The 13,899-nt window shown below is 44.4% G+C and overlaps 1 protein-coding gene across 24 annotated transcripts in view; it reads right to left on the reverse strand.

Moving 5' to 3' along the window:
- Positions 1 to 13,899, reverse strand: part of ZNF169 (zinc finger protein 169) — a 123,753-nt gene that overhangs the window by 44,079 nt on the left and 65,775 nt on the right. For 5 of the 24 annotated variants that reach the window (XM_070248135.1, XM_070248138.1, XM_070248131.1 and 2 more), the window contains exons 1-2: positions 13,405 to 13,516; positions 10,968 to 11,116 (exon numbers count right to left, since the gene is read on the reverse strand). The exons of 5 other annotated variants lie outside the window; for them this stretch is intronic. The gene's annotated coding sequence lies outside the window, so the exon portion shown is untranslated. Of the gene's footprint in view, positions 1 to 1,001; positions 1,096 to 10,967; positions 11,117 to 13,404; positions 13,519 to 13,899 lie in introns of those variants that run through there. 14 more of the 24 variants (XM_070248126.1, XM_070248124.1, XM_070248133.1 and 11 more) reach the window with 10 other exon arrangements.

A 13,899-nucleotide genomic window follows, 5' to 3' on the forward strand; every position in this document is an offset into this window, starting at 1 on the left:
ACATGGCTGAACCTTGATGACATTACACTAAGGGAATTAAGCCAGTGACAAAAAGACAATCACATGATTCCACTTATCCGAGGTACCTAAAGTAACAGAAACAGAAGGTAGAATGGTAGTTAACCAGGGGCTGGAGGGGAGGGGAAACAGGAAGTTGATGTTCAACGGGTAAATATTCACTCACGCAAGATGAAAAAGTTCTAGAGATCCAACAATGTGGATATGCCTAACAATACTGTACTATGCACATAAAAATTATTAAGAGGGTAAATATATGTTACATGTTTTCTACCACAATAAAAAAGAATAAAAGAGAGTCAAATCTCTCCAAAAAAAAAAAATTGTTAGATCCCTAAGAAGCATGATTAAATTTAAGAAATAATTTTTAAAAAAAGGTCAAATAGTAGCAGGAATGAAAGATGGAACATCATTACAAATCTTACAGGCATTAAAAGGACAATAAGGGATTCCTATTTAAAAAACAAACTGTAGGGAGTTCTCGTCAAGATGGCGCTGTGAGCAGACATTGAACTCGCCTCCTCCCATGAACACAACCAGGTTACAACAATTTTAGGAAGAATCACCCTGGATTGAAAACTGAAAACTGGATAAAAAGAACCCCCACAATAAGGGACAGTCCTGATGAAAGCAGAAGAGGCAGTAACTCTGGCCAGAGAGGAAAAAAGCCACCTTTAGGAGCAGCAGAGCATCTCAGCTGGCCAGGTGGGAGCCAACCTAAGGTACGAGCCCTCCCTGGAGGAGTGAGGTCTGGAGCGGGGGCAATACCGCTGTAACCATCCTTTGGACTCAGCCCAACTGAGAGGGGGTCTTACTGCCTGGCTTTGTTGGCTATTAACTGCAGTGACGACACCCCAGAAAAGCTATCGGCCAAAAGCCAAAAAGATCCGGGTCTTAAAGGGCCCACGCACAAACAAACTCATTGCAGCAACCTAAAATCACCAGAGAGAAGGATGACTGTCCTTTGGTAAAACGAGACTCACCTGGTGGGCTCTGGGGGCATCTTGGTGAGAGGAGGATCCTCTCCGGAGACTGAGACATTGGTGGGGGCCGTTGTTCTGAGCTGGTCCAGGCGTGCTGATACGGACACAGGTGGGGGCCATTGAGGTGCGTCCCTTGGGCTGTTAGCCCAGGGGTCTGCCACACCCACTAGAGCACAGATTTAATCCAGGTCAGCCAGGGCAGGCAACCCGCCCTAGGGACTGGCCCCACCTAACAGCAAGCCCTCAGGCTACTTTTCAGCCTGGATTGACTGAATGCCTTGATCCTCTACAGGCAGGCAAAGGTGTCTGCCTCTGTGGGGCAGGGCTTGCGTGAAGACCTGGTGAACTGTGGGGGGCATTGGGGCAGAGGTGGGGGCCTCTGCATTGTGGCGGTGGGGTACACTCCAGGGGGTTGAGAAGTGTGCATGGACCAGGACTGTGCTGACAGTGTATGTGGTCCAGAGGGGGGGTGAGGCTTATCAGCAGCAGAATACTTGTGTTTCACAAACAGCCATAAAAAGGATCAGCCCCACCTTCCAAAGCCTGAAACTACTGAGGGCCTCCATGCCAAGGGAGAGCCCTACTCAGCTGCACTCCTAAGAGAACTGACATCAGCCTTGTTGGCCTCAGGCCTATCACAACTGTACGCCCCAGAGCATAGCAACCAGCTACACTGGGTACCAACCCAATTAAGAGGACAATTGCAATAAGAGTGTGCTAATAGGTGGGACCAAGATGGCGGAGTGAGTGGTCTTCTTTGTCTCTTCCCTGTCGAATCTACAACTAACTGGACATTCACCGATTAACTAAGGATATCCAGATAGCATCTCAAGACGCCTAAGAGGTGGAAATAGGTGAAAACTCTCCGACCCCCAACCCCTGTCCCCCAGACAGCCTAGTTCCTGCAGGAGGCTCTCTTCCAGCGGACTCCCCCATAGCATCGCCACACACCAAGGGCGGGAGTGTGCACTCACCAGTGGAGCGATGGTGGAAACAGGTGACAACAGCCCTACTCAAGACCCCCACGATTACATCTAAGCCCAGGGGGAATCCCCAGGGTCCCGCACCCACCGGCAGGGAAGGCCTCCACTCGCCATTAGCAGGGAGGCCCCTCCCAGAATCCAGAACAAAGGGAAGCTCCCAGTGGGCAGATTCCCCAGCATGGCACCAGACTGCAAGCTGCTGCTGGGCCCACGGTCTCAGGCGCACAGGTTGGTGCAGGGGGTGCCCGGACTTCCCGTAGACGTGCTTGGGGACATGGTTGGAGCTCCAGCGCCCGGCTCTGCAGCCCGGGGGGAGGCTCCAGGGTCCCACACCTCCTCGGCAGGAAAAGCCTCTGCTCGCCATTAGCAGGGAGGCCCCGCCCAGAATTCAGGACAAAGGTAAGCTCCTGGCGGGTGGATTCCCTGGCACTGCACCAGATCGCCAGCTGCCGCTGGGCCCACAGTCTCCGGTGTACTGGTCGGTGCAAGGGGTGCCCGGACTTCCTGTGGATGTGCTTGGGGACTGGGTGGAGCTCCAACACCCGGCTCTGTGGTCTGTGGGGATGCTCCAGGGTCCTGCGCCCCACCAGCAGGGAGGGCCTCTGCTCACCATTGGCAGGTAGGCCCCGCCCAGCATTCGGAACACCAGGAAGCTCCCTAGAGCAGAATTACAAGCCACTGCCAGGCCCACAGACTCTGGCCATATCCCAGACGAGGCAAGAGTCTCCCAGAGATCCCATGAGAGTGGAGTGGGGAAGAGTGGAGCTCCGGTGAAATGGCTACGTAGCCCAGGCGGGAACTCCAGGTTCCTACAGCAGCCTCAATGATAGCCTCTGCACAGCACTAGTGGAGAGGTCCCGACTGGCAATCGCCAGGTGGGAAGGCCCTGGGGCAAAATTAGCACAGCTAGGTGAGCTAACGACAGACTGCAGAAGATACCCATAGCTCTGCTGGGACCTATAGTGGACAAGTGTGATCTTGTGGGCTCTTTTAGGGACAAAGCAGCAATTATAGGTGATCCTGCTCCTGGCTGCTGGGAAAGCCCACAACACCGCTGCAGACCACAAGGAGGGAGCACGTCTAAGTGGGCTGCAACAGTAGGCACCAGCAGCCTGAGGCCCCCTTGCGATTGCCCCCACAACCAACGAGGGACCCCACAGGACCACTGTGACTACGAGGAGGGGTCCAGGTCCAGTCAGTAACAGCTGACAGGGTTCCTGGTTGGTGCAGTCTAAACAGCTGCACCCCCCCACACCAGTCGCAACAAGTGGCAGCAGTGACTAAACTATATCCCTATGCAGAAGCACAAATCCACGCCATCAAGCAGTATGAAAAAATATATTAAATCTCCAGAACATAAGGAAAATGATTAGCACCCAGAAAACAATCCCAAAGACGATGACCTAAATGACGATGATTTCAAAACTGCCATTATTAAAAAACTCAACGAGTTAAAAGAGAATTCAGATAGACAACTCAATGAGTTCAGGAGCTATGTCACAAAAGAGCTTGACACTATAAAGAAGAACCAATTAGAAATACTGGAGATGAAGAACACAATGGAGGAGATTAAGAAAAATCTGGACTCTCTGAACAGTAGAGCAGATAATATGGAGGACAGAATTAGCAATTTGGAGGATACGAATATAGAAATGCTGCAGACAGAGGAGGAGAGAGAACTAAGACTAAAAAGAAATGAAGAAACTCTCCGAGAATTATCTGACTCAATTAGGAGATGCAACATAAGGATTATAGGTATACCAGAGGGAGAAGAGAAGGAGAAAGGGGCAGAAGGCCTGTTCAAAGAAATAATAGCTGAGAACTTTCCAAACTTGGGAGGAGAGATGGAACTTCATGTGACAGAAGACAATAGATCTCTAAACTTTATTAACGCAAGAAGACCAACCCCAAGGCATATAGTAGTGAAACTAGCAAAAGTCAACGACAAAGAGAAAATACTAAGGGCAGCCAGGCAGAAGAAAATAACTTACAAAGGAAACCCCATAAGGCTATCAGCAGATTTCTCAGGAGAGACCTTACAGGCTAGAAGAGATTGGAATGAAATATTCAAAATTCTGAAGGACAAAAACCTGCAGCCAAGAATACTCTACCCAGCAAAAATATCCTTCAAATACAATGGAGAAATAAAAACTTTCCCAGATAAACAAAAGTTAAGAGAGTTCATCGCCACAAAACCGTCTCTCCAAGAAATGCTCAGGAAGAACCTCATTCCTGAAAAATCAATAAAAGGAAAGGGGATACAAAATCCAGAACAAAGGAGATAAGCAGAAGGACAATAACACAAAGTAACAGCTCTCCATCAGGACAAAATGCAAAAGGACCGGAAAACAAGTGATAAAATGGCAACAGTAGGCCCCCATGTTTCAATAATCACTCTAAACGTGAATGGATTGAACTCTCCAATCAAAAGGCACAGAGTGGCAGGATGGATCAAAGAACAAGATCCAACAATATGCTGCCTCCAGGAAACACACCTCAGCCCCAAAGACAAACACAGACTCAAAGTGAAGGGATGGAAGACAATACTCCAAGCGAATAATGAACAAAAGAAAGCAGGTGTTGCCATACTTACATCAGACAAAGTAGACTTCAAAGCAAAACAGATAGAGAAAGACAAAGAGGAGCAGTATATAATGATAAAAGGGACGCTGCACCAAGAAGACGTAACACTTATAAATATATATACACACCTAACACAGGAGCACCAAAATTCGTAAAGAAACTATTAACAAAACTAAAAGGAGACATCAACAGCAACGCAACAATAGTAGGGGACCTCAACACCCATTAATACCAATGGACAGATCAACCAGACAGAAAATCAACAAGGAAATTATAGAATTAAATGAAAAATTAGATCAGATGGACCTAATAGATATATATAGGACACTTCATCCAAAAACAGCAGGTTACACATTCTTCTCAAGCGCGCATGGAACATTCTCAAGGACAGACCATATCTTGGGAAACAAAGCAAACATCAATAAGTTCAAGAGGGTTGAAATAATATCAAGCATCTTTCCTAATCATAATGCTATGAAACTAGAAATTAACTACAAGAATAAAGCTGGGAAAGGGCCAAAAATGTGGAGACTAAACAACATGCTACTGAACAAACAATGGATTATTGAAGAAATTAAAGAAGAAATCAAATATTATCTGGAGACAAATGAAAATGAAAACACACCGTACTAAATTATTTGGGACACAGCAAAGGCAGTCCGAAGAGGGAAATTCACTGCAATACAGGCTCACCTCAATAATCAAGAAAAATCTTACATAAACAACCTCAAACGACACCTAATGGAATTAGAAAAAGAAGAACAAACAAAGCCCAAAGTCAGTAGAAGGAGGGAAATAATAAAAATAAGAGCAGAAATAAATGATATTGAATCAAAAAAGACAGTAGAAAGGATCAATGAAACAAAGAGTTGGTTCTTCGAAAAAATTAACAAAATCAACAAACCCTTAGCCAGACTCACTAAAAAAAAAAGAGAGAAGTCTCAAATAAATAAAATTAGAAATGAGAGAGGAGAAATCACAACAGATACTGAAGAAATACAAAGGATCATAAGAGAATACTATGAAAAGCTATATGCCAACAAATTGAACAACCTAGAAGAAATGGATAAATTCCTAGACTCATACAACCTACCCAAACTGAATCAGGAAGAAACAGAGAATCTGAATAGACCAATCACAAGTAAAGAAAGAGAAACAGTAATCAAAAACCTCCCCAAAAATAAGAGTCCAGGACCAGACGGCTTCTCTGGAGAATTCTACCAAACATTCAAAGAAGATTTAATACCAATCCTTCTCAAACTATTCCAGAAAATAGAGGAAGATGGAGCACTCCCTAATACATTCTATGAAGCCAACATCACCCTGATCCCCGAACCTGACAAGGACAACACAAAGAAGGAAAACTACAGGGCAATATCACTGATGAACATAGATGCAAAAATCCTCAACAAAATTTTGGCAAACCGAATACAGCAATATATCAAAAAGATTATACACCATGATCAAGTGGGATTTATACCAGGGACTCAGGGATGTTTCAACATCTGCAAGTCAATCAACGTGATTCACTACATTAACAAAATGAGAAACAAAAACCACATGATCATCTCAATAGATGCAGAGAAAGCATTTGACAAGATCCAACATCCATTTATGATAAAAACCCTCAATAAAATAGGTATGGAAGGAAAGTACCTCAACATAATAAAGGCCATATATGACAAACCCACAGCCAACATCACATTCAACGGACAAAAACTGAAACCCATCCCTCTCAGAACAGGAACAAGACCAGGGTGCCCACTTTCACCACTCTTATTCAACATAGTACTGGAGGTTTTGGCCAGAGCAATTCGGCAGGAAAAAGAAATAAAAGGAATCCAAATAGGCAACGAAGAAGTAAAACTCTCACTGTTCACAGATTACATGATCTTATATATAGAAAACCCCAAAGAATCCATAGAAAAACCATTAGAAACAATCAACCACTACAGCAAAGTTGCAGGGTATAAAATCAACATACATAAATCAGTAGCATTTCTATATGCTAACAAGGAACTAACAGAAAAAGATCTCAAGAACTCAATCCCATTCACGATCGCAACAAAAAGAATAAAATACCTTGGGATAAATTTAGCCAAGGAAGTGAAAGATCTATACAACGAAAACTACAAGACCTTCTTGAAAGAAATCGACTACGACATAGAGGTGGAAAGACATTCCATGCACATGGATTGGAAGAATAAACATAGTTAAGATGTCCATTCTACCTAAAGCAATCTACAGATTCAACGCTATCCCAATCAGAATTCCAATGTCATTCTTTACAGAAATTGAACAAAGAATCCTAAAATTCATATGGGGGCAACAAAAGACCCCAAATTGCTAAAGCAATCCTGAGAAAGAAGAACAAAGCTGGAGGCATCACAATCCCTGACTTCAAAACATACTATAAAGCTACAGTAATCAAAACAGCATGGTACTGGTACAAAAACAGATGCACAGATCAACGGAACAGAATTGAAAGCCCAGAAATAAAACCACACATCTATGGACAGCTAATCTTCGACAAAGGAGCTGAGGGCCTGCAATGGAGGAAAGAAAGTCTCTTCAACAAATGGTGCTGGGAAAATTGGACAGCCACGTGTAAAAGAATGAAAATCAACCATTCTTTTTCACCATTTACTAAAATAAACTCAAAATGGATCAAAGACCTAAAGATTAGGCCTGAGACAATAAGTCTTTTGAAAGAGAATATAGGCAGTACACTCTTTGACATCAGCTTCAAAAGAATCTTTTCAGACACTGTAACCCCTCAGACAAGGGAAACAATAGAAAGAATAAACAAATAGGACTTCATCAGACTAAAGAGCTTCTTCAAGGCAAGGGAAAACAGGACTGAAACACAAAAACAGCCCACTAATTGGGAAAAAAATATTCACAAGTTATTTATCTGACAAAGGGTTAATCTCCATAATATACAAAGAACTCACACAACTCAACAATAAAAAATCAAACAACCCAATTACGAAATGGGCAGGGGACATGAACAGACATTTCTCCAAAGAAGATATACAGATGGCCAATAGACACATGAAAAGATGCTCATCATCACTAATCATCAGGGAAATGCAAATCAAAACTACACTAAGATATCACCTTACACCTGTTAGAATGGCAAAAATATCCAAAACCAAGAGTGACAAATGTTGGAGAGGCTGTGGAGAAAAGGGAACCTTCATACACTGCTGGTGGGAATGCAAACTGGTGCAGCCACTATGGAAAACAGTATGGAGCTTCCTCAAAAAGTTAAAAATAGAAATACCTTATGACCCAGCCATCCCACTACTGGGTATCTATCCTAAGAACCTGAAATCAGCAATTCCAAAAGTTCCATGCACCCCTATGTTTATCGCAGCATTATTCACAATAGCCAAGTCATGGAACCAACCTAAGTGCCCAGCAACTGATGATTGGATAAAGAAGATGTGGTATATATATACAACGGAATACTACTCAGCCATAAAAAAGGACAAAGTCGTCCCATTCACAACATGGATAGACCTTGAGGGTATTATATTGAGTGAAATAAGCCAGAAGAGAAAGACGAACTCTGTATGACTCCACTCATAGGTGATAGTTAACATATGGACAAAGAGAACTGATCGGTGGTTGCCAGGGGAAAGGGGGGTGGGGGGAGGGCACTAGGGGTGAAGTGGTGTACCTACAACAAGACTAATAATGATGTACAACTGTAATTTCACAAGGATGTTAACTTTCATAACCTTAATAAAAAAAAATAGTTAACTCAAAAAGTTTTAAAACGAGAGAGAAAGAAACAAAACAGAATGGAGAAAAAGCAAAAAGCAATACGGTAGGTCTAAACCCAAATGTGTTAGTAATTAATGTAAGAATAATGTATGTAATATATGTTAAATATGAATTAAATTCTCTAATTAAAAAAAAAAAACTGTAGGGCCAAAGTTCTAACAAGTTAGATGAGGACTAGCTCTAATGGCCTAGTGGTAAAGTTTGGGACATTCCACTTTGGCGGCCCAGGTTCAGTTCCTAGGTGTGGACTTACACCACTCGTCAGTGGCCATGCTGTGGCAGCAGCCCACATACAAAAAGAGAAAGAGTGGCAACAGATGTTAGCTCAGGGTGAATCTTCCACAGCAAAAAACAGACAAATAAATAAAAAGTTAGATGAAATGGACTAATTCCTTTCAAAACAAAACTTATCAAAACTAAAATAGAAATTTTGAATAGCCCTATATCTGCTAAAGATATTAAAATCATAATTTTATACTTTATCAGAAATGAAAGTCAGGGTCACTGATAAATTCTATCAAATACTTAAGTAGGAAGAGAAGGGAATACTTCCCAATTCACTTTACGAGGCCAGTATAACCCAGATACCAAAATCTGAAAAAGAGATTACAAGAAAGAAAATTACAGACCAATATCCCTTATGCAAAAATCCTTTAAAAATATTAGCAAGTCCAATCTAGCAATACAAGGATAATATGTCATGAACATGTGAGACTTATCCAGGAGACGCAATGTTAGTTTAACAATTGAAAAGCAACCAATTTAATTATTTTGATTAACAGAATAAAGGAGAAAAATCACCTCAACAGATATGGAAAAAAAATGACAAAATTCAATGGTGACGTATGATTAAAAACTCTCAGCCAACCAGCGACAGAAGGAATGTCCTCAACTTAATAAATAAGCAACTACAAAAAGCCTAGAGCTAATATCATACTTAATGGTAAAACATTGAAGGAAAGGACGTCTGATCTCACCAGCTCTATACAACATTTGATTAGGAGACACAAAGCAAAAAGTGAAGAAAAAGAATGAAAAGAAATAAAGATTGGAAAAGAAGTAAAAAACAGATAAACTTAATAACTTAATAAACTTTGTATCAACTAAAATGTCTTAAAGTCAGACAATCTCAGGGCTGGAAAGAGTACGAAGCAAGAGAATTCTCTTTCAATGCTTGTAGGAGAGTAAAATGAACAAGTTTTGAAAACAGTATGGCACATTCTTATAATGTTAAACATACACCTATGATCTAGCCATTCCCAAAGAACCAAGGTTAATGAGAGAACCAGGAGAATTTCTTGGCAGCGGAGATGCACTACAAGAAATGGTTCCTTCAGACTGAAGAGAAATGATGCCAAATGGAAACCTGGATCTTCTGTGATGACTGAAGATCACCAGAAATGATAAATACATTCATACACAGAAAAGACTCTTTGTTTCTCTCCTAAAGTTTAAAAGACACACATGGCTGTTTATAGCAAAAATAATAAAATCACACTGTGCGATTGATGGCATAAGTAGATGCAATACATATGACAATTATAGCATAAAGTGATGGGGTAGAGGATTGCACATCCCTTATTTTACATGAACTGGTACAACACTAACTCTAAATAAACTGTGAAAGTTATGGATGTACATTGTCATATCTAGAGCAAACACTAAAAATAAAAAGTAAAAATGCAAAACAGTATGGCTAAATGGCAATTAAACTAAAATGGAATTCCAAAAAATAAATAAACGACCCAGAGAAGGCAGGAATAGGAAGAGAGGAACAAAAAACAAATAGAAAACAGAGTAAAAGGAGAGACCTAAACCTAACTATATTGATAATTACAGGAAATAAACTCACCAATTAACGAAAAGGAATGTATTGTCAGATTGTGTAAAAAACAAGACCCTGCCATAGGTTATCTACAAGAAACACACTTTAAATACAAAGGGATAGGTGAGCTGAAAGAAAATGGATGGAAAAAGATACAGCACACAAACAGTAAACACAAGAAGGGTGGAGTGGCTTGTTAATATCAGATAAAGTATATTTCAAAACAGAGCATTACCAGAGATACAAAGAGATGTTTCATAATAAAAAAAAAAGGGTCAATTCATCAGGAAAATATACCAAAGGTAAATGTATATCCATTTTCTAACAGTGCTTCAAAATACATGAAGCAAAAATTAAGAGAATTAATGGAGAAATGGACAATTCCACAATCCTAGTTGGAGAACTTAACGCTCTGTCACAGCAATTGATAAAATAACTACTGCTAAGTAAATTGATAAAAATAACGAGACAGACCAGTAAGGAAATAAAAGATCTGAACATAAAAATCAACCAACTTGACCTAACATTTTATTAGAACACCCAACAACGAGAGAATATATTCTTTTCATGAGCCTATGGTACATTCACCAAGACACAGTATATGCTGGGTCATGAAATAACTCCCAACAAACTTACAAAGACTAACATTATATATAATTTGTTCTTTGACTTGAATGGAATTAAATAAGAACTCAGGAAGTTATCTAGAAAAATCCCAAACATCTGGAATTTAATAGAGACTAAGCAGAGGAAAACTAGATTTATCAAATGTAGACAACTCACTTGATGACGTTCGTCATAAAGGAGAGCAGAGACGAGGTAACAACTGAGGAAGAAATCATGACCCTGCTGAGCCAACACAAAGGCGAGGGGACAGCAGAAGGGCAAGAAGAACTGACAGGACTGAACAGCTCATCAGATTAGTGGGAAACCTGGAAAACACAAGGAGGCAAGGAGAACCCTGTGGTCATGCAGCATGAGCCAAGGGGTGGAATCACGCCATTAACAAAGATCAGCAAGGCCAGAATGGGTGAAAAGGGGAAGCAGGTATTCAGAAGGCAGAATTCCAAATACTCTCCCAATACATGCCTCTTACCTGGGTTGTTGAAAGAGTACGATTTAAACTGTAGCAAGGAATTTTGAGACAATTGTGGAAATTGAACACAGCCTGCGTATTAGATGACATCAAGGAATTTTGCTTAATTTTTTGGGTGTGACATTTGGTAGAAAGGTTGTTTTCTTTAAAGTCCTTATTCAAAAGAGATGCATACTGAAGTATTCACAGGTAAAATGATATCTGGGATTGCTGCAAAATACTTCAGCAGAGAAAAGGAAAAGGAAGAGGGGAAGAGCAGAATGTTGACAACTGCTGAAGCCGAGTGAGGGAGCACATAGACGCTCTTTCAATATGCCACTACTTTTGGCTGTATCTGTAAAATTTGCATAATAAATTTTAAATTTAGTAACTCCACACCCCAAAAATAAGGAATGTGGAAAAAACTTTAAGGTGGGAGGGGGAGTGGACTGCAAACACTGGAAGGTCTGATTCCCACCTTCTGTTAGTGTCATTAATGTCACCAACACAAGTTAATGTCATTAGGGGCTGAGATCAAGGATCAGGAGAAAGTGAACGAATGTCTTATCTTTATCAGCATTAGATGTATGAGACAAACTTGAAAAACAGTACACCTCTTTTGAAATTTTCATTAAAACTCTGAAAGTTAAAGAACAGCCAGCTCCAAAGTGGAAGCTACTTAATCCTCTACTACCCCCCTTCGCTCTCCATAAAAGGAGACTTCTACTACCTAATGTGCAAGACGGCTGAGGAAATACGATATGGCAGTGAACAGAAGGCTTTCAAAACAGCACTTCTCAGCACCACTGTTTTGCCAGCACTCCAAAGACCCGAGGAGACCCTGTGAAGCAGGTGGACAGAAACAACGCGGGAGAATTCCCTGAAGATGCTGGAAAGCCCCTGAATGAGGGCAGAGGGATGCGCCCCAGGAGGACCCCTGTGCAGGGATGTGCCCCTTTAAGTACAGGCCTGGCTGTCTGGGAACCCTGCAGCTCTGAGCCCCAGAAGGGACGTTACAAGGCACAAGAATCGAGGAGCAAAGCAATCACTCTCCATTATGGGGAAAACGTCACCAGAACACAAGGAAGCGGTGCCCACCAGAGACGGGCTGACAGGCCCCTAGGCGTTCTCCCCTCCCGGATCGCCCCTGGGTGGGGGGGTGGGGAGCAGAGAGCTCCAGGGAAGACCAGGGCACAGCAGAAGCATCTCCAGCCTCAGGCTTCTCTCCGAGCTCAGGCGGCAGGCTCGAGACCCTCACTAAAGTAAGGTATCAGAACGAGGCAGGGGAGGGAAGGACGGCCCGAGGGCCACAGTCAGGGGGTGGCAGATGCACCCAAAGAGATGCACACTTGGGGCTGCGGATTTGGGGGAGAAAGGACAGAACTCTCATCGATAAGTGGTCAATCTGAGCGGTGAATCCATGGCACTTCGCGGCTACTCCTGGGTACGTTTGCGGTGTTTTCATCATGAAAGCTGATAAGAAGAACTTAAGCCTGGATGTCTAACCCCCACGCCCTCTCCCAGCCCGAGTAGTTAAGGGGCTCAGCCGGCAGCCCCCTGGGGCTTGGAGAAAGTTCCCTGCCCCGGGGTCCGCTCCCCCCCCCCCCCCCCCACGCTCCCGGAAGGCCCCGGCACCTGAGGAGCCAGACCGCTGCGGCAGTCGCCGATCTGGACACAGGGACGCCCCGCGCAACCCCGGACGTCCGACCCCGCCAGGCCCGTCAACTCCCCCAGGAGCTCGCGGGCCCCAAGGCCGCTGACTCAAGTCGTTCGGCCCTCGCCGCCCCCCACCATCAAGGCACGTCTGGGGGTCCGGCCCAGGCCAAGCCTTCCCCCAAAAGCCGGGCCCTGAGGCCAAGCGGCGCCCCCATCACCACGGGGGACCCCGCCCGGCCGCGCGCCCCAGCACTGGGACGTCTGCTCCGAGCCAGGGCAGCTCGTGTCCCCCGAATCCAGGACAGGACGCTGGGCCCCCGGCGCGGCGGACGGAGCGCGACCCGAGATCCCGGGCGGACCGCACCCGACCCCGCCCGGACAGTCAAACCTCAAGGAACCGGCCACCGCAGCGGGCCCTCCCCCGCCGCTCTCGCCCGGCTCTCCTGACCCTCCCTCCCCGGAGAGGGCGGCCACAGTCGGTGCGCTCACCCCGGCACCCGAGCGCAGTCAGCCCACTCTGAGAGACCACGGCGGGACGCACCACCCACAATGCTCCGGGCCGGCCTGCGCGACCCACAATGCCCTGGGGCGGGGCGCGTCAATACCCACAATGCCCCGAAGCTCGGGCCGCGGAACTACGCTCCCCACAATGCCCCGGGCGCGGGCTCGACCGCGCAGACGCCTCGTCGCTGACCCGGAGTTTGGTGGCGCTGGTCGTCATCTCCTCAGCGCCGCGGGCCCGCGCTCGAGGGACCGCGCCACAGCCGCTTGGGCTCTTGCGGGATCTGGGGAAGTCAGACAAGTCAAGTCAAACGGCCTTTCGGGCACGTGAGAATGGGGCCTCAGGTGAGCACTACGAGTTTTCTTTTTAGCCTACAGGTTCTTGTAATTTTCGTTTAAATTGCTGTTAAAAAAAAGAAGACGTTGGTCACCTGGATGTGTGCTCGTCCTCCCTGGTGCGGACTCCCGCCGGGCTTTTACGTT

Source organism: Equus caballus, chromosome 23 (genome assembly GCF_041296265.1).
Source record: "Equus caballus isolate H_3958 breed thoroughbred chromosome 23, TB-T2T, whole genome shotgun sequence".
NCBI classification, from domain to species: domain Eukaryota; kingdom Metazoa; phylum Chordata; class Mammalia; order Perissodactyla; family Equidae; genus Equus; species Equus caballus.